General features: G+C 42.2%; 1 protein-coding gene across 3 annotated transcripts in view; it reads left to right on the top strand.

Moving 5' to 3' along the window:
* LOC135920425 (3 beta-hydroxysteroid dehydrogenase type 7-like) overlaps positions 1 to 22,801 on the top strand; it is a 123,057-nt gene that overhangs the window by 50,397 nt on the left and 49,859 nt on the right. The gene's annotated exons all lie outside the window — the stretch shown is intronic.

The raw sequence follows: 22,801 nt of genomic DNA, 5'->3' as shown, positions 1-22,801 counted from the left end.
ACCCGCTACCCTCGTGCGAAATTTGAGTGCGGGCGTATACGTGTTTACATTTCGAGACATATTGGCTGGCGTGGACATTCTGTGTCGTGGGGGACGACGCAAACGGAGCGAGTGTGGCGTAAGAGCAGCTGCTGCAGATAGACACCCCGGATGACGAGCGTGACTTCGGCGCCTTCTCGTAGCCATCGTCGCCACACACATAAAGAGAGAGAGAGAGAGAAAGAGTGGTTGGGAAGAGGTAGTGGCGCCGCAAAGCCTGTCTTACGCGGCACTACGCTTTACTTCTCACGCTTTCGACATACCCTCCTCCTCCACTTCCCGCCTCATGCTTCCGCCCCATCCTTTCTGCTTGCGCTCTCTTCATCATCGCCGTCTTTCATCTCTTGCTGCGTTCCGCGTTCATTCTTCGCTGCGCTCGTTCGCTCGGTTACGCCGACGCTCGCGGCAGGAACGGACGCCTAATGACGCATGCACACTGGCGGAAAACCCCGCGCGGCGCGCCGGCGGCGGCAAAACACATCTGACAATGAATATCGATGTTAATGCGATTAGCACTGAAGCAATATGGCGACGCACCACGTTGCCAAAGTCTTCATTTGTCTGCGGACGACGTCATCGATTTTCTGTTACCACCATCTTGCCTTCTTGCCTCTTGTTCTGATTGTCTACCCGGGCACAACTCAGTGGCACATAAAAAACATCTAAAGGATTGCCCAAGCATGTTCCACACCTAGGGTGCGAGCGACGTACGACCCAGGGAGGCGCCAGCGCGAAGGCTGTGCTAAGCCATCCTAGGAGGCTTAGGCTGTGCACTTGCCAGCCCGAACATGAAGACTGAGCCCCAACCGCCCGTTCCTCTCTCCTGGCCCTTGGCAGAGAGAGTAGAAAAGTGACGGTGCTGGCCGGCCAGATGGCGCGTGCCTGCTCCTCTGGTTTTCAAGCAACTTTTGCAGCTGATCGCTCTTTTTGTAACAATGTAAAGACCTGCCTAGATTTTATGTGTTCTACGTCATGTGGTCATGGTCAAGGCCCACTGCACTGACCTGCGCGGTCAAACTCCAGGCTCCTAGGCCAGCGCTGCCCAAGGACTGATGAGCTCCATACAACACGTAGCTCGTGTTCGGCACCAGAGCCTAACGCAAGAAGTCAGACATTTCCTGTGATAGACAATTAGCACAAACAGGTATACCGCGAAGTAATAATAGCAGAAGGTTGGCCATTGTACTGCCTGAAACCGCTTAACGAGGTATGGAGGGGTAGGCATGACCGCTCACGTCACTGGGCAAAATGGGTCGCGAAGTTACGTACGCAATGATTGCGGAACATTGGTGTGAAGAAAGCAATGATCCTACCAGCGGTTGTGCAACAGGGGCCTTATCGTTGCCTTGCGATGCTCAAAAGCACGGGATCAAATACCATGCACTGTGGATGGATTTCGCTACAGGCGACATGCAAAAACGCCCGTATACCACCCATTGGTTCCATGTTATGAAAACCACAGGTGGTCAAAATAAATCGGTGATCCACCACTACGGCATATTTCATAATCATGTCTTGTTTTGGCTCTTAATCCTCACAATTTTCAACAAATGATCAGACCTCGTGATAGTAATCTATAAATTTCGAGCGTACTTGAGCTTTTTTGCGTAATAATTACACTAAATCCCAGTGGTGTAATTGCAATGACGTGACACCCCAGGCGGCGAACATCGTTCCAAGACGCTAATATATATTATGCGTAAAAATATGTGCATCCCGCGCACTGTAGAAATCGACGTAATCGAAGCTTTGAGCGGTGTTTGCTTTGATTGAAGATATTTAACGGTGATGTTGGCGGTGAATGTGTAATTTCTTTAGCTTTTAGTGCAATACAAGAGTGGTGAGTTGATGTTAAACGTTACCTTGTGCGCAACACTGCGGTTTGTCCGCGTAGTCCACAGAACACACAGAGTGACGTGTTTGCTTGAGGCGTTCATAATCTCTGAGAGGGCTGGGTATTATCATTGCCTCACATGGCACATCGCATCGAGGCAGAAGTGTACAGAAGAACATTTGTTCAACAACGCCCATATGAAAATGACTGTTGAAATGTTGTTGGCACATTGTTGACGAACTGTTGACTCAATAGCCTTTCAACAATACCTCAACAATTATTGAAACCACAGAGCACTAATTCAACAGTAAAGTTGTTGGGCAGTTCACAAGAAAAAAGTCGTTGACCAAATTCTGTTGGTATAGTGTAGAATAGTATTGAGTATTATTGAGCCATTGTTGAGTAGTTTCCAACAATAAAGTCATTGACTAAATTCTCTTGACATATTGTTGAATAGTATTGAGTATTATTGAGCCATTGTTGAGTAGTTTCCAAAAATAAAGTCGTTGACTATATTCTGTTGATATATTGTTGAATAGTATTGAGTATTATTGAGCTAATGTTGAGTAGTTTTCAACAATAAAGTCGTTGACTAAATTCTCTTGACATATTGTTGAAAAGTATTGAGTATTGAACCATTGTTGAGTAGTTTCCAACAATAAAGTCGTTGACTAAATGCTGTTAACTTATTGTTGAATAACACTGAGTCACGAGCAATATTGAGTTTCGAAGTACATGTGAAAAACACACGCACATACGTATGTGTGCGTCTTTTGCACATATATGTTGCTTTACTGATCACTTGATCACCATTGCATATATACAGGGTGTTGTTTCACGTTACTTGAACCATAGACGTATATACACGTGTTTCAGCTAACTTTACTCAGAGTTTGAAAATATGCCAATGCACCATAAAACGATGCGACCAAATGCATGTTGCTCACTCTTGTACGTGTCACGCTATTCTTGTATTTTTCCTAAGTAGCTAATTAGTCAAGAAAATTAGCCATTCTGAATGAACAAAGTTAGGCGAAAAATTCCAATTAGAAAGTTCTAGAGCACTTTGCAAAACGTCCGATTAGGAAATTTCTAACTTTCTATCTATTAAGTGTTAGTGTTTTTCAGCTTACTGCGGATGCCCGAGAAATACAAAAAATATCAACTGACATACCCGCTTGCGCGCCGTGCGTGCAGCGCTCCCAAACGAGCATACCATCGAGCAGGGTGTGTTGCCGCTTAAAAGGCGACAGGGCAGTGACGAAGGCGTTGGCTGTGGTATTGATCGCCAGCGACGTGCTTCCCTCGCTGCGGTTCATGATGGCGGCAGACGGGTGTTCACACCGGTTAAATGGTATGTTTTCGTTTGTGCGCAGAAGGCTTAGGAGCAGTGCAATCATGACTCGCAGGCGGGCATGTCACGTGGGGCTTTTTTATTTCGCGAGCATCCGCAGTAAGCTGAAAAACACTAATACTTAACAGATAGAAAGACAGAAACTGCTTATTCAGACGTGTTGCCGACTGATCTGCAACTTTCTAATTGGAATTTCTTTCCTAACTTCCTTGCTTCAGAAGTTGGTTAATTATCCTTGACTAATTAGCTAATTAAGCAATATATAGAAATAGCGCGACACGCTACATACCAAAGGGAGCAACATGCATTTAGTCGCGTCGTCATAGAGGGCATAGAGTTTACACTCGGCCTAAAGTTAGCAGAAACACCCTGCATATATATATATATATATATACACAGTTTGAGAAGACAAACGTCGCTACAAGCAGTGATAAACAACCGATGATTGGACGCATCCTGCATTTCTACCGGCGTCATTATAAGGGGCCAGTGCCCTGGCTGAGTGTTAGGAAACGGCATTGCATGCCTCCATCTTAAATATGGTCAAGGTGGCGGGGAACGTTAACAAAATTCAAGTCTGGGGTTTGACGGGCCACAACCACGCTTTGATTATGAGCCGCACTGTAGTAAGAAACTCCATATTTATTTTGACCATCTGGGGTCCTTTAACCCGCACCAAACGCACAGCACACGGGCGTTTTTGCATTTCAGCCCCGGCGAAATGCAGCCGCCGCGGTCGGCATTAGATCCCAAGCATTCGGGTTAGTAGCGCAACACCTCAGCCACTATGCCACCACGGCGGGTGCGGCGGAGAAAGCAGTGAACATCGTTTTTACAGAGTGCGTTTCGCTTAGATGTTACCTGTTAGCGCGCTACAGAACGAAAGGAAAAGGTTGGCGGATATGTACAACATGGTGCTCATATTTCACATGGAGGCCAAATTCTTTTCTGTGACCTAGACGGAGTGCTGGCGAATGTGTTGGGAATGTGCTCGGCCAACAAGCACAATCTGCGCTGCTATACGTTCTCGGTGACAACTCGCACAGCGCAGAAGCACACGCACAAATGTTTAAAGAATGGGACGACAGACCGCCTGCAGTTTGCCATGACGTCGAAATAAGAAGCAAAAATAGCGACGTTTCTGTACTTTTGTGGTCAATAGTTCAATTCGCATGGTTGCGGCACGCATTACTTTTTTTAAAAAATCCGAACGACGAAAACTGCACGCAAAAATTAGCACGGCATTTGCGACGTTTGAATTTGGCGCCTTTTCCCGCGCATCCCATTAGCTCCGGCCGGTGCACTGCGTTACTGCGCCAAAGAAAGTAGTTCATCAAAGAAGCGAAGCAAAAAACTTTCATACACTTGCAAATCGCAACAATTGTTCAGTATTAACATGAAATTACAAAATGTGTTACCAAATGGTACAATTCATGATAATATAGGCGTGTATTTGTATGAGTGTACACGTATAATTGCGCGTTTGGGCTGTTGCTGCTTGGCACATTTCGGCGAGTGCGTGCACGCTGTTTGCTTGAGAGCGTCCTGCGTTTTCTGCATTCTTTGTGTGCTTCGCTGTGACATCTTTGGAATATTCCTGCGTGTTGCTCGCTTTTTATGGGCTTGTTGCCTCGAAGATTGCCATGATCGCCTCCGACTCAGCGACATTAAGGGTGAGTGAGTGTTTCGAATTTCCCTTGTTCGTGCATTGGGACGCGGTGAACGGAAGCGCGGGAATTATTTCAGCGCTTGTGCGTGTCTTCCGCGCGCATCTTTTCTAGTTTTCATTCCTAGTACTATCCTTCCGTTGCCAGAATTGGTTGTACAGCACTAGATTCGTGGTATATAACATGGAGCTTTGTCCTGGTTTAACTTTGCACTCCGCTTGTGGTGACGTAAGGCAGCTATGTGGTGCCAGCTAAAACAGGGCATGTTGTACGCCATGATTTCTGATACGGTGTTCGAGCACCGATTGAGTTAGCCTTATTAATGAGCGCGAAACAATGCGACGTGAAACCATCCGATCTGTACTGTAATCGGAAGATATTTCGTTTGCGCCACGCTAGTACAAGGCGTATGAGTGAGCTGTAGCAACGGAGGGGGGGGGGGAGGATCAGCGAAAATGTATTTTGTTGCGCTGTTCCCTTCAGGATCGAGTGACTCCGCGGTGCTTCAACGCCGATGTTCGCGCTATCGGAAAACACAGAGGAGGCTGTCGCGCAATAATAATAAAGAATTTTAAGGGTGTACATGTAATAGTATGCGATACGTGAGATACAATAGAGGGGGATGCCACAGATTGCTGCGAAATCATCGAGTTATACGCCTTGCCAACCGCGTGTGTTTTGTTTTCCACCAGTTCGCGTGCATTCAGCTTTCTTTTTTCATCTTCGTTCGACGCCATCGAGTGCTTCGCCCAAACGGCTTCGCGTAGGCGCTCTTAGCATTCACGGAAAGGCAGATTTCATGGCATTCCAGGTCCTACAACATTCAAAATAATGTAATTTCGTGAAATTGCAGCTTTTCGCACTTCAGTAAGTGATTGATTTAACAAAATTTTAAAATCAGTAAAGGAACGAGATGCCTGGCATATCTGCCTTGTCGTCCCACTGGGTTTCGAGGCGGCATGTATACGTTATCGGCAACATAAACATCAATAATTAGCATTGTTTCTTGTGAATATAGAAGTAGCTAGTTATGTCGAAAAGCTATTTTTGCTTTGAATCCGAGCACAAAAGAGTGAACAGATTGAAAGGGGAGCGCATAGTTGTGAACTAAATGACAACGCTTTGCCACAAGCTTGGAATAATGCATTGTCGAAAGAGCAATTCTGTGAAATTCTTTCTTTGAGAGTAAGCAAAACTTCAGTAGCATCAGGTAGACGGGGAGTAAAAGAATGCAACACTGTGGTTTTATATGAAGGAGCTGCCTTTAATATGTGGCCATAACAGTTCAGTAGATGCATGGAAATAATTTTTAAAATAATAGAGGGATGTGAAATAAATTATTTCACAAGCTCACACTGCCATTGGCAAGAGCGGCCACACTTTAGTGTATTCAATGACTAGTCATTTGTATCCGTCCATTTATGTCAGCCTAATGGTCCATGTAGCTCTTTTATTGTTGCTTTTGCTGCATCGTGGCTTCACATTTTAATACTGACATCTTTTTTCAGATTGAAAATGAGCTCAGAGACACCCAAGCTGGAATGCTAAAGGTGAATTCTTTGGCCATCCATTCTGTAGCGTCACCATGATCAAATACAGTGATGCAGTGAAAATGTATTGCAGGAAGCAGAAAAAACAACATTGCTGATGCAACTGCAAGGCATTTGCTCCAGTGATCAATTGGTGCAGAGTGCCTTCATTAGGAGACAGTGCCTTTAAGCACTCAGCTGAAAGACTGCACCGGGACTGGGAGTGAATTTCAATGTCACTTGTGAACATATTAAAGATAGAATGTGCCTTCTTCAGGGTATATGCCTGATATGAGAGGGGCGTTCAGAAACTTAGTGTGGACATTAGTGGTCTACGTGAGTGCACATCTTTCTAGTTTTACCAGAACAAAGGTATGACCTATGTCATGCACCAGTGCACTGCTAGAGGTATCAAACCAGCACAGCAGCACCCTTTGAGAAAGTTGGGTGAAGAACGAGCAGTGATCAGGGCTTTCTGCATTTCAAGGGCCAAATTCCAAAACGATTGATGCCGAGCTGGACGGTGTGAAGTGCCGGTCACCACATACTTTAGCCAGCATAGCATGAATCTCCTTGGCATTATGCCTCGTTAGGATACAGAAATTGCATCACTGCTTATAAAAAAATTGGAAATTGGGAGCTTGAGGGGAAGTGGCAGGGCTCCCCTCTGGAGCAGCCAGTGCATGCCCATTGCTATACTGATAATCCTACCTTAATGAGAACCAGTGATGCATGTTAACCTATTACGCAGCTAAGTGCATTCCTTGTTTTGTATTAAGGGGACACTAATGACACCCTAAATGAATTTAAAATAAAGCATCATTTTAAATATCTATTTCTGTAAATTTCTTGGTAATTGCTTGATTATTAGAGAATATAAAGCTCAACGTTCAATTTTCTGAGTATCGCCCCAAAATCTTTGTGCTGACATCTCATTGTCACATCGTGGATTTCAAGTATTTTTACAAACTTGGGTTGTATTGTTTCAGTAAAAGTTCCTGACGGTTTTTATTTTAAGTTTTTGGAATACGATGAAGAACATATTTATGTGTAAAAAAAAATTGCTGCACCTGAACAGACATCATCAAAATCCATGACGTCATAGCAAGCGGGTGTGGTAACTTCAAGGCAGCTCTGCCACCAATCTTTCCTCTAGCTGCTTTTATAATTTACTCAGCCTCTTGTCACGGTACGAGTGAATCTCTTGAATTGTAGAAAGGTCATTTACAGATACATATAAAATAATTTTTCTCTTTAGTGCTTCCTTGCCATAGTTGCTTAGGGGTGTTGGCACAGCGCCGCTAAGCGCGAGGTCACAGGATCAAACAACCGCATTTTGATGGAGGTGAAATCCAAAACTGCCCATGTACCTTGCAGCCTGATTTGGTAAAAATTAATCCAGAGTTCCCCACTATGGCGTGCCTAAAGCCTGTTTCACATGCAAGTGAAAATGCTTGCAAATCCTGCCGCCGCGCCGCAGAAATCAGTTTCAAGCAGTGGCGGGAGCGGCAAGGTTCGGGCAAGTTGGAATTTCAGCGCAGCGGCAGAGCGGCAGCACTGCTTCCGAATGGCCCACTTCGACACGTGACCAGCGGAGGATTAGTGCTGGAAAGCCTGCGGATAGGACGATGTTTATTTACTTGCTACGCGTGGTACAGGCAACATGCCAAGAGAGCTTTTCAACGAATTGTTAAATTGCTAAGCGCAGGATATGTATTTATAAAATAAAAATTTGAGAGGCAGGTACAAAGCAATGCTTATGTTGGTAGTCGCAAACTACCGAAACTGGCTGAAAGTCCTGTGTTTTATGCCAGCAACATTGCTATTCGTGCGCGGCGGCAATGCATGTGAAACGAAACTTCGCGAAAAGCTTCGCCGCGCCGCTGTTCGCTCCATTCGCTGAATCGCTTGCATGTGAAACAAGCTTAAACATCAGATTGTCGTTTTGGCACTTAAAACACCGAAATTTAATTAATTTAATTTTACTTTAGTGCTCCTTTAAGCGGTAGAATTCATGATCTCTGCAAAAACTAATGCTCAAAGTATTTTGCGTAAAGATTAAATAAACAGTAGATATAAGTGTCTATTTATATTTTGAATTCTGTGATACGTGATGACTATTAGTGGTACAATGAGACAGAATTGTAATGCAATGTGTGACGGCACGATGATGCACATCGAGGAAATGACCGAGTCTCCCTAGAGGTCCCTGACATGGACATCAACTGACTGTCCACAAACTTCTGAGTTCACTCCGTGATCTTGTGCAGCCTGTGCGTTGCGAGTAGATTAATTTAATTGAGATTTAATTTAATTTACTGTCCTTGCGGCTTATGTACATTTCATACAGTGGAGTGGAATCTCGCATTACTTCTGGAGCACAGCAAGCGAACGTGATGTGTAGTGGTAATCTTAGTAATGATCGACAATCATGTCCCACTTCGAGCTCCTAATGCTGCTTGCCAACACAAGCAGCAGCATATGCTCAAGATAGCGTTAAAGAGATTCATTGAAAAGTGGCATATGCCCAGGGTCGCATACCCAGTCACCTAAGCTGTTCCAACGGTTGATATTGAACTCCTCCCTAAACATAGCAGCCCAATGTCCCCATTAGACCGCAGGCTACATATTCACACAAATGGATGGGACAATCGAGACAAACACCTGAAAATATGAAGTATCCCAAGAATGGTAATCACAATAAATAGTACTAGATGTGCATTAACGCAAGCTCTTGGGCCAGTTGGTGCATGATGAACTTGAAAAGGGGGGGTACCAGCAAAACAAAGGACGCGCACACATGGAAAAAGCGTTAGACAGGGACGAACGCTGGTCCGTCCCAATGTCCGTCCATGTCTAATGCCGTTTCCTTGTGTGCGTGTCATTTGTGTTTCGCTGGTACTCCCCTTTTTCAAGTACTAGATGTTTGTATACTTTGGTTTATTATTCTTGTTTGTGCTGGATTGTTTTTTTTTTTTGAAACATGTGTCATCCAGACAGCATCAGAAGCTTGTAAGAAGTCAAGTTTAGCGTTCTAGATTTGCAACAGGTACTTTTGTAATTTATTTGCAGCAGGGCTGTTGTGTGAATGTACTTGAAAGGCTTAAAACTGTTTTGCTAACATTTACTTAAACATGCAGGTTCACATAGGCTGTAAGAGTGCACATTCAGAAGGTTATCCTGGCCCAGCTTACCATGGCCTGCGATGGTGGACCAGGAAAGTTTGCAGGGCCTTGCTTCACCATGTGTTCACAGAGGAGGAGCTCATGGGCCATTTGGGCTTTGGAAATAACACCAAGGGGCAACAGAGGGTCTTGACCCCATCAGGGTCAGTGCTGTTATAGGCAAGTACCATATATCCTTTCCGGTTGCATTTTTACATTCACATTTTTTTCTAAAATTATGAACTTGCCATTGGCATAACAAACGACTTTCATGTAGCCCGTGTGTGCAGTTGTGTGCTACAATAGCCTACCATTTGGAATGACTGTTCATATGATCTTAAGTGCCTAATGCCGCCATACTCAAATGCTTCTAAAATTTAAAAGCTGCCTTCACTGCTGAAAGTTTTTAGGATCTCCACCAAATAAAATGAGCTGCATTTGTGCATTAGCAGTGCTACTTGGCTGTCATTGCAAGGAATAGTTGTCTGTGAAGCAAGCTCCAAATCTTTTGGCATGGAGGACATGGTTAAGTAGCCTGAAAGTGTTATTCTAATACACGAATTGTGGAGAAGCTATGCTCAAGTGTGGTTACTGCTCAGCTCGAGCAGGAGCACGTTCACCAAATTGCAGAAATCAAAACAGCTCTCCATGTTCTGAGATGTGAAACAGTAGTTTCACCAATTTTAACAGACCACATCAAATCAAAGTTGCTCCTATCTTGAAGGAGGTCCATGTGATCCGACACAGAAACCTTTCAGCAGAGGGAACCTGAGTGGTGTGGCAATTTTCTTTTGGTAGTTTCAATCAAAGAAACAACAGGGACAGAGTTGCCAGCTTCACTGTCAACAGTACTATGTTTAGTGGATGCTTACTTATTCTAAGCACCTAACCTATGACTCGTATTTATTAACATGCACTTTATCACTTTGTATTCTAAGAAATAAAAAAATATTATGTGGCTTTTCCCCATATACTTCAATAAATGGAGGATAGGCTCTTGGGGCCTAATGTATAAAGCTTCTTACAGACCATCGGACATGTCCACTACTCCCATTCTGAAATTATTAGAATTGTTTCCTGCTTCCTTACTTCACCTACCTGTTAACAGGGTTATAACAGGGTTATGAACCATTGCCAAGTAGATTATGGGCTTAAATTTATCAAAAAGATTAATGGGATTTTCTGTCGCTCTTGTTTAGCCCGTTGAGGATCACATTTTGGGGAGAAATATGCCTCTAATTTAGGAGGTATATATCTTTTGTGGTGTGCACATACTCAAAACTTTCGAATTGAATAGTGTCCTATTCAATTTAGTCTTTGAATGGTCACTATTTGTAAATGTGAGTATTATTCTAATATTTTGAAACACCAATAAAACATGAAATCTGAGCCAAAGTACGGTAAATTTTCACCTCCAATAACATAGCATAGACATAAAACGTAAGAACTTGTAAGAATAGCAGACCAGGCTACGTTACTAAAGTAGCTGTACTTTAGAGGCTGTACAGCAGTCATTTATGCTTACTGAAGAGTCCTGTGCATGTGAAGAAACTTTTTGCTGCTCCATTTGTGCTTTTATTAAACAGCACTTCATAACATAACAATGACAGAAACTTGCTAACTTTAAGAATACTAGTATGTGAACCTCATCTTACATTAATTGTGATATCAGCTGTTCATTATTCAGAAGCTATCCAATATTTGATTTGCTTCTGGCATTATTCGGTTCAGTCTCAAAAATCACTTTTCGCGCATCCTTAATATTTTTATTGCAGATTTAAGTTCTTTAGGGCGACTTTCCGAGAAAATAAACTGGTGAATAATGTTTTTAAATAACAATAAAGTGGCAATACCATTTCAGTATTTGCAGTTTTACATGTTTTATTTTTTATGCAGGATAAAGCAGCATAGTTTTTTGTGTAATGAAACTTACAAAAACTTGTGGCAACACTCCCAAATTAGTGCAATGACAGACACCAAGGAGCTAAGTGAAAAATCAGTTTGGGAGAAACCCAAGGAGCAACAGCACTATAAGAATATTTTTTAGAAGTCTCAGAAGGTTGCAGCACCTCCAGTGGGATGCTAGGCAACACTTTGTTCTGAAAAGGCAAATTTTTTCAGAACGTTCCGTCACAGCCACAGATGTATGGCAGTGAACTCTAAAAGGGTTAAAGAAGTCAGTCCTATGGCATATGGCTCTTAAAAGACAGCATTTCTTCGTATCTGTCACATTCTGCATGTGTCATGCTAAGCAGCTTGGTGCACAACTACACGGAATCCTCATTATAACAGTAATTCAGTCGTTGAGGCAGAAAACATACTTCGCTGTAAGCAGTGTCTTCTTTAATGTAGAAAGTCCTAAGTCATTGTAAGGCGAGAAGTACGTTCCGATTGCATGTGAACTCAGGAAACCTAACATCAAATGAAGCTACACTCAATTCTAGTCACATGACACGATTGTATTTGGAGCATGGAAAAGCAGTGAAGTGCTGCACATTTTAATTATGAAGTTACAAGAAATAATTTTAGTTGTCAGTTCAGGTTTATTTATGAACGACATGAATTTTTTTCACCATTTTGTTTCTCAGCAAGGAAAGTCCACATCTTTGACATCGAAGATATTCATAAAGTTATATTGCTACAGTGTTTTGTTCCTCTTTGCCCTTTCCTGCATTTGACACTTAGTGGAGTCCTGTGCCACACTAAATAAATTTAAATGGTCATGCTGTAAAGCTGTACCCGTGGAAAATTGGAATAAAGCAACACAAATACATAAATCAATTTCATTATAACGAGGGCATATTGCATGCCATTCTTTTGCATGTGGAAGTTGCTTTTATGCGAAGCATATTACGAGAGCTCAACCCAGCTCCTCAGGCGCGGCGGTGTCGCCTTGAAACCACGTGACACCGTGACGTCATGACAGAGGAAAAATGGCTTTGGCTCAACTCTTGCAAGACGGGCTGGGTGGGAATCGAACCAGGGTCTCCGGAGTGTGGGACGGAGACGCTACCACTGAGCCACGAGTACGATGCTTCAAAGCGGTACAAAAGCGCCTCTAGTGAATGCGGTGTTGCCTTAGAAACGAGCTGTTTCTAAGGCGTGCGTCTCTTGCTCAGGCGCACATTTCGTTGCCGCGCCAAACGCTGCATTGCTCGACGCTCACCGCGTCCAATGCGGGGCGCGTAGTCGCTGCCCTGTAGCCCATTATCTTACTCCCCTTGGCGGCTCGACGGGAACGCTGTCGCGTTCCACTCTTTAAGGCGAAGCAGTAATGCATGAGTTGTTTCTTCGTCTAGCCGAACCAAATATAGCCAAGCAATAGCAGTTCACCAGGCTAAACAGTGGTTCAACAACTAAAATAAAGGCTAGTATGCTTCGCATCCTGGGCTTAACCTTACCTAAGCCACAGCCATTTTTTAAAACATGTTCTGGCTTGTTTTTGCACGCTTCACGTGTCGCAAATTTCCTGGTACCAACATGCCCTATGTAACTCTGGCCTCGCTTCTCGCATGGGACCCTGCCCCTGAAGCAACTGCCCCTGCCCCTTCACCTCTGAAGAGCCAAGTTGGACAGCTCAAACCAAAACACAAGTGTTGTGCTCTTGTAACTCTCGACATTCTTATGTTTTATGTTAGTCCCCTGAAGGACCCAATTTTGATTTCTCAAGTCAGCATACAAATGTTGTGCCTTTCTATGGCTTGACATTTTTATGTTAATATTATTTATGTTAATTATGCTAGTCTCCTGAGAAGCCCACATTGGATTGCTCAATCCAGAATACAAGTGCTGTGCTTTGTTATAGTTCACTACATTTTTATGTTAGTTTTTGATATGGTTCCAATAAGGATAGTGTTTCCTTATTAATATATTTTTTAAGTATCTTAAGTCATTTCATGCCAAACCACCCAACAATTTTCTCAAGAACTGTTCCATTATGGCAAACCATTTCAAGTTTGCTGGATTTTGAGTAGGTACAGCGAGAAAATGTTCGAGAAAATTTGCTTTCATACATACTCTTAAGTCATTCCAGCGCAACCAACCAGCGTTTTTTTGGCCATCACAGATATAGTTGAAGCTCCGAACTCTTGCTCCCCATTTATTTTCCTTCACAAAAATTTTTTTTTAAATTTTGGCAAAAATTTATTCTTGCCCAGCTAAGCTAGAAGCCACTGATACACGTTTCTTCTGAAAGGGAAATTGTATGATCCAGATATTCAGATGGTGTTCATGTCAAGAGACTGAAGTGGTCACTGCCAAAATTTGCAAAGTTTGAATTTTCTTCTAACGTAGGGAAATACAGAAGGCACAAAATGAATATAAAATCAGACTGGTTGACTTGGTATAGCTGCAAAATATTTCAAGCCTTGGAAGATCAGTTGATCAGCTAAAAAAACTAAAGTTGAAATTTTTTGCAAGCTTCGTCTTGAACGTAAAAAATTAGCTTTGGTGGTTGGCACAAAAATGTGTCACCCATCACTACACAGCCGTACGTGTCTGCTATGCATGTGACAAGTAACAAAAAGTTATTATTCTTTAAGTGCGATAAATTATTTTTTATAATGTTCATTTGTGGATCACACATACAGCATAAATATATGAAGCCATGTCATCTAGCAAGGAAAGGTTGTTGATATATTAGCCACAAGAACTACTCAACAAACTGACTGCCTTTTTTATCATTACGAAAGCAGGTGACGTCAAGCGCTGCTGCTGCAGTCTCAACTCGTATTTTTTTAACATGAACGCAAAAAGTGGTCGCCAATGGTGTCTGACCACATCAGACTGAACATGGCACATATGACTTTTATAGATGAGCATGTTCCAGCTCTGAAACAGTGGTAGCAAACAACACCACAAGAATTTGTTCATACTCATGTAGGTTTTCAGTCTGAATTATGAAGGTGTTTTCTACTTGCATCATCATTGGGTTTCAGGGAGCAGGGCACAAAGTGTCCTGCTCCCTCTATGTTGCATTGCAATGCGACATGCCCTTTAAGATGCTTTGTATGAACAATATCAGTGCTCTTTCTGGATTTACTGTCTACATAATAGCTGATATTTCTTTTTCTAAACTGCATGGAACATATGTTTTAGCACTGCAGGATTCCCTCACATATTTATTACGTACGAGGTCTGTTAGAAAAGTATTCGACCTTTTTTTGCGAACACCTAATGAATATGAAACAAGAACGTTTTCATCAGCCGCCCTTGAACCTTTGTGCGCATGCACGAATTTTTTCCCACCCGCCAATATCGTGAATTGCTGAGACGCAGCGTTTGAATGAGGTAGTACAGTGCTCTCGTCGGTTTTTTATTGCACGGAAAATGGCAGAGCGACTGGAGCAGTGCTACTGCATCAAATTTTGCCAGAAACTGGGCGACAGCCAAGTGGAAACCATCCGGAAGATTCAGACTGCTTTCGGTGACTATGCTGTGAGCAGCACACAGATTAAGGAGTGGTACAACCAGTATAAAGACGGCCACACATCGGTGGAGAGCGAGCCACGCTCCAGTCGGCCATCAACATGCCGAAATGACCAGGTCATTGCGGAAGTGAACCCCGTGGTGATGCGGGACCGTAGTGTAACTATCCAAGAAATTGCGGAATAGGTGGGCATCAGCACATTTTATCCACATTCCATTATCACCGAAGATTTGGCCATGAAGAGAGGTGCGCCGAAATTCGTTCCCAAGCTGCTCATGGTGGTGCAAAAGCAACTTCGTGTTGAAGTCTCACAGACATGCTGGATTCCACAAACAGTGACCCCAACTTCATGAACACCATAATCACTTGTGACAAGTCTTGGGTGTATGTTTACGGCCCGGAAACCAAATCCCAGTCGTTACAGTGGAAGCATTCCACGCCATAATCACCTGTGACAAGTCTTGGGTGTATGTTTACGACCCGGAAACCAAATCCCAGTCGTTACAGTGGAAGCATTCCACACCATAATCACTTGTGACAAGTCTTGGGTGTATGTTTACGACCCGGAAACCAAATCCCAGTCGTTACAGTGGAAGCATTCCACGTCGCCAACCAAAGACCGCTAAGTGTGCAGCAACGTCAAAGTGTTGCTGACTGCTTTCTTTCACTCCCGCAGTGTGGTACACCACGGATACACACCACAGGGTCAAACAATCACTAAAGACTACTACAGGGATGTCCTCCATGGCCTATGTGATGCTGTATGGAGCAAGATACCGAAGTTGTCAACAGGAAATTGGCACATCCATCACGACAATGCTTTTCTCGCACTTGATTCAGACTTTTTTGGCGAAAAACCAGACTCCTCTAGTTCGACAGGCTCCTTGCTCTCCTGATATGGCGGCCTGCAACTTCTGGCTGTTTCCCAAACTCAAGGGGCCATTGAAACAAGCGTTATTTCAGACAAGAGAAGACATTATGGCTGCAACGACAGCTGAGCTAAAGACCATTTGGAAAGAGGCCTTCTCGGAATGCTTCTAACAATGGCAGCACCGCTGGGAGAAGTGGCTGGATTCCCAAGAAGACTACTTTGAGGGTGATTAAGTTTCCAACGCTTCAGTTATGCGTTCTTCTTCAGCCAAAGGTCGGATACTCTTCTAACAGACCTCGTATTGATATTTTCTGTGCAATGGCTGTATGGTTTACCTGGCCCACACCAAACACTAGCCTCGTTGCATTAGAGCATGTGTCCCTTGGCAATAAAATGCAGACCCTAACACCCCTTCTTTGTCATCTGTGTTGCATACGAAGCCGGCTTTGTCGTCTGCATTCCCGGCCAACAAGTTGTGCGCACCTCAGAGAAAAGTCGGTGCTGACAAAATTTCAGAAAAGAATTTCTCGCATTTAAAAATGCCTTTTTTAACCTCACACATGCATAGCAGACATGTAGAGCTATCCTATAATGTATCACATTTTTTCGCCAACTACGAAGGCTGTTTTTTCCTTGAACATGAAGCTTCTTGCAAAAGATTAGAATTTTTTTTACAGGCGATCAGCTGAACCTTCAGAGCTTCATATATTTTTCTGCTATACTATGTCACCTGGGCTACCATTCTGTATTTAATTTCTGTCCTGTGAATTTTTTTCTGACGAAAAAAAAAGCTAACGGATTGCAATTTGACTCATTTTTGCCGGTGCCAAAAGCAATTGAAGTATTCAAATATTTGAAAAATTGGCTATTTTGGCAGTTTCATCACTTCACCGTATTTCCACGCACACCATTTGAAGGCCTCGATCAATACAATGTGCATTTGAAAAAAAAAAGTATTTGACGCATTTGAAAAAAAAATGAAAAGCTAGAGGACATTTGATGTCCTCTAGCTCAGCTGAACAGGAAAACTAAACTGTCTCCTAAAATGCTACAATATATCTGGCGAAAATAAATAAAAGTGGGTAACGAGCTTCGAACTCTAGTAAACATATGGCAATGTTTCAGATATATGTGCGGTGTCAAAAAAATGCTTGTCGATTCGGCATGGAATCGCGTACCTGCAAGTGCATCTGTGCCATTTTTAAAGTTCACTAAAAACGGCATTTTACATAACGTTGTAAAAATGTTTTATTGCTATCTAAAATACATGAGTAAAATTAATAGGTATAAGTCGGCTTAAATTTAATATGCAACAAAACATCTCCAGTAATGGCGATGATGTGCCTTTCATGTTTACATAAAACCATATCTTCTGAATTCTTTCGTTATTTTTTGTGGCAGCGAATAAAATTGAAATCGAACTCGCACAAGGAGCAACTTTGTTGTATTCCAGCACATCTCTAATAGCTGTCTTTGTTTCATATGAAAATCTGAAGCAGTTAATATGAATAAGTCGCTTGATATGGAATTACCTGTGCAGGAACATTATCATGGCAGAAAACACAACTGTATCATGCAACAGCAATGCAGCATAATAAACTGCTCCCATAAGCATCACTTATTGTGATTGCCATGTTTCAAAAGTATGTAAGGTTTACTGAAATTGGCGCACACCATTCAACCAACATATAAGGATTGTACAGTGATCCTTTTTCAGTTTTACAGATATTTAAGTTGTCTGCCAGGTAGCATAATTCTTGTTCTTGAGCTGGATTATTCAGAGGTGGACATTACTAGCACATGAAATGGAAACATTAAACTGATTGTCATAAATTTATTAATTCACTTATAACATCACAGCACATATTTAAGTTTGCAAATTGTAGCCAGTGAGTTTGCAAGACATTCACTTGAAATTAATTTCCAAGATGACACCAGTTTCGAAATTTTTCCATAAATGTGAGAGAAATACATGGGCATTCCGGTTACTTTTGTGCTTCGATGCATAACAGTGCGTTTTGTTAAAAAAAGTAAGTGCTACAGCAGTGCATTTCTTCAGCCAGTTTGATGGCATGTGTCTCGTTACTAGTGTCATTCTGGAAATTCATTCTGAGTGCATACACCTTGTAAAATTACCGGCTACAATTCGTAAAAACTTTATTAGGAACTGAGTTTTTGTTAATCAGCTGACTATGGTGTCTTGTTTCTCATGCAAGTAATGTTTGGCACTCTGTATCTAGAATTATGTTAGCTGCAACAGTCAGTCTTCAATAAGTTCCATGAAACCTAAAGATAACCACCCTGCATATCAGGTCTCAGTTGAGTGCTGTGGGCACTAGCAAATTGTTCCATGGTTATAGTACCACTGGCTACCTAATAGAGAAAGCAAGTACCTTTTTTGAGTGTTCTTATTTAGTCATGTCAGTCTGCTTGTACATTTATTTATTTAGGCATTTATTTTTTAAAATTTATTTCTTTTGGTAAATGTGTTTTACTTGAGAGCCACACTGACTACATCTTCAGTATTCAATTTTGTTATGGTGTCAAGCTGCAGGAAGTTTGTACTGTGCGATAGTTTTTAAGAAGTTTCTGATCTCAAACTACAAATGGTTGTACATTTACACAGATGTGTGGTTACAAATAAACAGTTCACCTAGAAAAATGGTGTTTGTCTGCATCAGTTCAGCACTCTCGATTTTTTGGAGGACCTTTCACTCTGACAATTGAAAAAAGTGGCATAACAGTACTGCTAGCAGTTTTACAATATGGTTTATTACAGGCAATCTAGGAGCATGCTTTTGAGCCCAGGGTGACAGAAGCCTGCGGTACAAAATGCCTGTATTTAAATTTTATCCCTATCCTCTCACAGCAGACATACCACCGTGACATCAAAGGTAATTATATGCAACATAGCTCAGCTGTATTTTAAGGTAAGTGCAGGTTTAAACTGCTAAATACCCAGTGGGGCATAAAGGGCTTTCAACGTAATTTGTGTTGATGTTCAACAGATCTGCAACAATTCTTCCATGGGGTTTCAATATTGACGAACTACACATTTCAACAATACCTCCATGGGCTTTCAATTGAGACTCAACACATCTGCGACAATGCTTCAATGGGCTGTCAACATTGACAAACAACACATTTAAACAATACCTCAATGGGCTTTCAATTTTGAGCTTCAACAATGCTTCAATGGGCTTTCAACATTGACAAACAACACATTTCAACAATACCCTAATGGGCTTTCAATTTTGAGCTTCAACAATGCTTCAATAAGCTTTCAACATTGACAAACAACACATTTCAACAATACCCCAATGGGCTTTCAACATTGACAAACAACACATCTTCAACACTGCTTCAATGGGCTTTCAAGAGTGAAATACACCATAGTTTCAACGATATGCCAATGATCTTTCAAATTGAGAGGCCACAATGATGTTTCGACAAAATGTCGCGGGCCAATTATCAACACTTGTCAACAATTTCCTCAATGATGTTTCAACAATTCCCCAATGATCTTTCAAGGTCATTTGTTGACGTTGACCAATGATATTTCAATAACCTTTCAACATTTTTTTTTGTAAGGGCGGCTGCTGAGCAAAGAGACTGCTCTTGCGCGTCTGGACGTTTTACATGCGGACGTGGCAGCACAGCGTCCTTCTTGCGGAGATGGATGGATGGATGGATGGATGGATGGATGGATGGATGGATGGATGATGGATGGATGGACGGACGGACGGACGGACGGACGGACGGACGCTTTGAAGCGGAGCTCTGGGTGGCGCCACCAGGCCCTTGCTGTCATTTTGTCTTATGTCTGAGCTACATTTAAAAAGAAATTAAAATAAAACACATAAAGACAAAAGTTCCCAGCATCAAGCTTTCTCAACTGCTACACGGAACTTTTTTTTACGCTTCCATTGTCTGTGATCTCCCCACTTTCCTGCCGCTAATGTTCACTTCGCCTCTTACTAATCTTTATAATGGTCATCCTTACTTTCCCCCTGATATCAGTGAGCCCAAAGGCTTCCAGAAGACCAAGGAGCCTAAATTTACTGCTGGGTAGCTATCATGTGCTTGTTCCCTAGTGAAATGGCGCAACCCACTCTGAGTTATCGGCCATGAATCGGGTGGTGAAGGAACTGTTAGCATTTCTTTCGTAACAAATTGGTGTGAAATGAAATAAGTACCTTGTAAATGGGATTTGAAATGCCTACTGTTACAGGTATGGATAATCAATTATCTAAATATTTTTGGGAACTTTGTGAACATTATAAAATTTTCGAAGAATTCTAACATGCAATTCGTTTTTTTCACTCGGATTAAGATGCAGAGGGCTTCACAAACGTTCCTTTGGCTGTAACCCAGTACGGTAGCCCCCGAGTAAACAGTTAGAGGAAAAGTCAAATTCGAGCTAAGTTGTTGGAATGGTGCTTCCAAAAATCATTTCCGTTGAATAGTGAAACGGCGGCATGTCAAAAAGAATTGTTCCAGACATTCACTCTCATTGCATAAAGGGCACAAAGATGATATAGCCAGACCAGACCTGTGGAGGTAAAAGTCAAGTGGGGGGACTCGGCAGCGTAGTCTTGTAATGGTTACTTTAATTTTTCTAGAGGAGCACCATTTGTTATTCCAAGCAAAACTGAGACACGGGAAATCAGATATTTCCGATGATGATTTCGCGAACTTACTTGCAGTAGTATATTTTCCGAATCGCGCCGCAGTGATGAAAGCTGACGAAGTTAAAATGGAGATTATAAGACCATCGTTGGATGCTACTGTGAGTGCATCTGCAGATTCGTTTAATGCTAGGCCTTTGTGACCTGGCACCCATGCTGAACGGGCGAGACGTAAATGTCTTGGGAGAAGAGAATAGAAAGTTTTTATTGAATCTGACAATTTGGGTATGGTTAGTGAAGAACAGACAGAAAGACAATCAGTTCAGATTGTGCCTGATGACAGACACGGTGGTAATTTGCGTAAATCTAGAACAATTCCAAATAATTCAGCCTGAAAGGTAGGCGTGAGGCCAGGTAGCCGAATCAAAAAAGAGCAATTTAGATGTGGTGATACAATGCCCACCACTGCCTTTCCTTCACAGACGGAAGCATCAGTTGCTACACCGGCTTTGTATGCACGTGTGCAAGATGGTCTTCCAGAATACAATTCAGGTATTGATAGGGAAGGTTTTAAGTATTATTTCGAAAAATATCACCAAATTCAATGTTAGCATCTGGAACCGGGGAATTTAGTAAGACCAACTCGCAAAGGTGAACGTTTAATGGGTCGAATAGGTTTTCACCAAAAACAACTTGAAGGCAACGTGAGGGATTCCACTGACATATAAAAAATGAGGCTGGTTCATAACCGAAAACATTTTGCGATCCCTGTGGTGGTGCTTATATCTCTAGACGAGTTTGTATTGAAAGGATATGAAGTCGCATGAGGAGGCAGGCGTCCTTCTTGGTATACAATATTGTTAGCGACTAATTTAGGGACCCCATGACATGAACGTAACGCCTCTCTTTCTAATAGAATCAGAGGCCAAATTTTGTATACTGGTCCGCCATAACACAAAACGCAGCCAACATACATGCAATAGGTCATAGCGAGAACATGCCGACACAACCCTGCTGCTTAGCCTACGTATCATTCATACTGTGCGAGTTCCCTATGTGGTAATATGCTATATATGTGGACTCCAATTACGTTTTGCGGTGTACATTACTCTCAGATATTTCGGTGAATTCACCTGTTGGATACTGTCGTGTCGATAAAAAAATCGAAATTTGCACAGGAACGCTTTGAGGGAAAACTAGGACAGCGCTTTTTCTGATATTAAGAAAGAGCTTAATTCCGTTCCAAGAGATTCCAAGAGAAAGGACATGTAGCAGGGGGTGGCTGAAAGTTAGTTGGGCGGATGAGATTAAGAAGTTCGCAGGGACAAGACGGTCACAATTAGCACATGACCAGAATAGCCTGGGGTAATTATACGCTCCTTGCTCCCTTTCCCAACTAGATATTTCATCGTAGAAATGATGCGTGTATGGTTACTGACTACGCTGCTCCGCTCTTCCTTATCCATGACAATTTCTCGCAGCTTATGGTGAGTTAATTTGATTTATTTCATTTATTTTCTCTGCGGGCCGATGCATTATAGAGAAGAATAGGTGCTATGAAAAACAACACACATTTTAACAGCATAGTAGGTTATAACAAGTTGTTAGCAAGGGCTTTTTTGAATTCGTTGGCATTGACGATTGTAACAACTGAAGCGGGAAGTAGGTACCAGTCGCCCCTTCTTCTGAGAATGAAGGAATTGAACTGAAGGTTAGTGCGACAAAATTCCACGTCAACCTTGAAGTATGATCGTTTCTCGAAGAAATGTACAATGGTGGTAAAAAAAGAAAGTCGCTTAAAGTGGCATTGTAATGATCTATTTTATGAACTAGACAGAGACGCGAAATTTTGCGACTAGTTAGACCTAACTAATGTTCTATAAAGTAAGAGTTTAAGTTGATGGGAGCCAGACTAAAATTACGTTTGGTATAACCAAGAGTACGACTAGCATTACTAGTGATGTGATCAACATGAGTTTGCCAGGAAAGGTTCTTAAAAACATAAATAACTAAGTATTTGTAAATGGAAACCGGTGTTAGGAGAACGTTATTAAAAGAATGAGTACATGGAATGTTGTGAGCAGTACGGCGAGTAACTAACATAGCCTTACATTTATTGATATTTCGTTTCATTAACCAAATCTCGCACCATGCATATATATGACCCAGGTTCATGTGTAGATTTAACTGGTCATTAGCAGTTAACATCTCGCGATAAATAACACAATCATCCACGAACAGTTTAAGGACGGACAAATGTTCGGTCATTAATGTAAACAAAAGAGAC

The sequence above is a fragment of the Dermacentor albipictus genome, chromosome 2 (genome assembly GCF_038994185.2).
Source record: "Dermacentor albipictus isolate Rhodes 1998 colony chromosome 2, USDA_Dalb.pri_finalv2, whole genome shotgun sequence".
NCBI classification, from domain to species: domain Eukaryota; kingdom Metazoa; phylum Arthropoda; class Arachnida; order Ixodida; family Ixodidae; genus Dermacentor; species Dermacentor albipictus.
The sequence above is the reverse complement of the archived record's forward strand: the minus strand, read 5'-3'. Positions and strand labels throughout refer to the sequence as shown.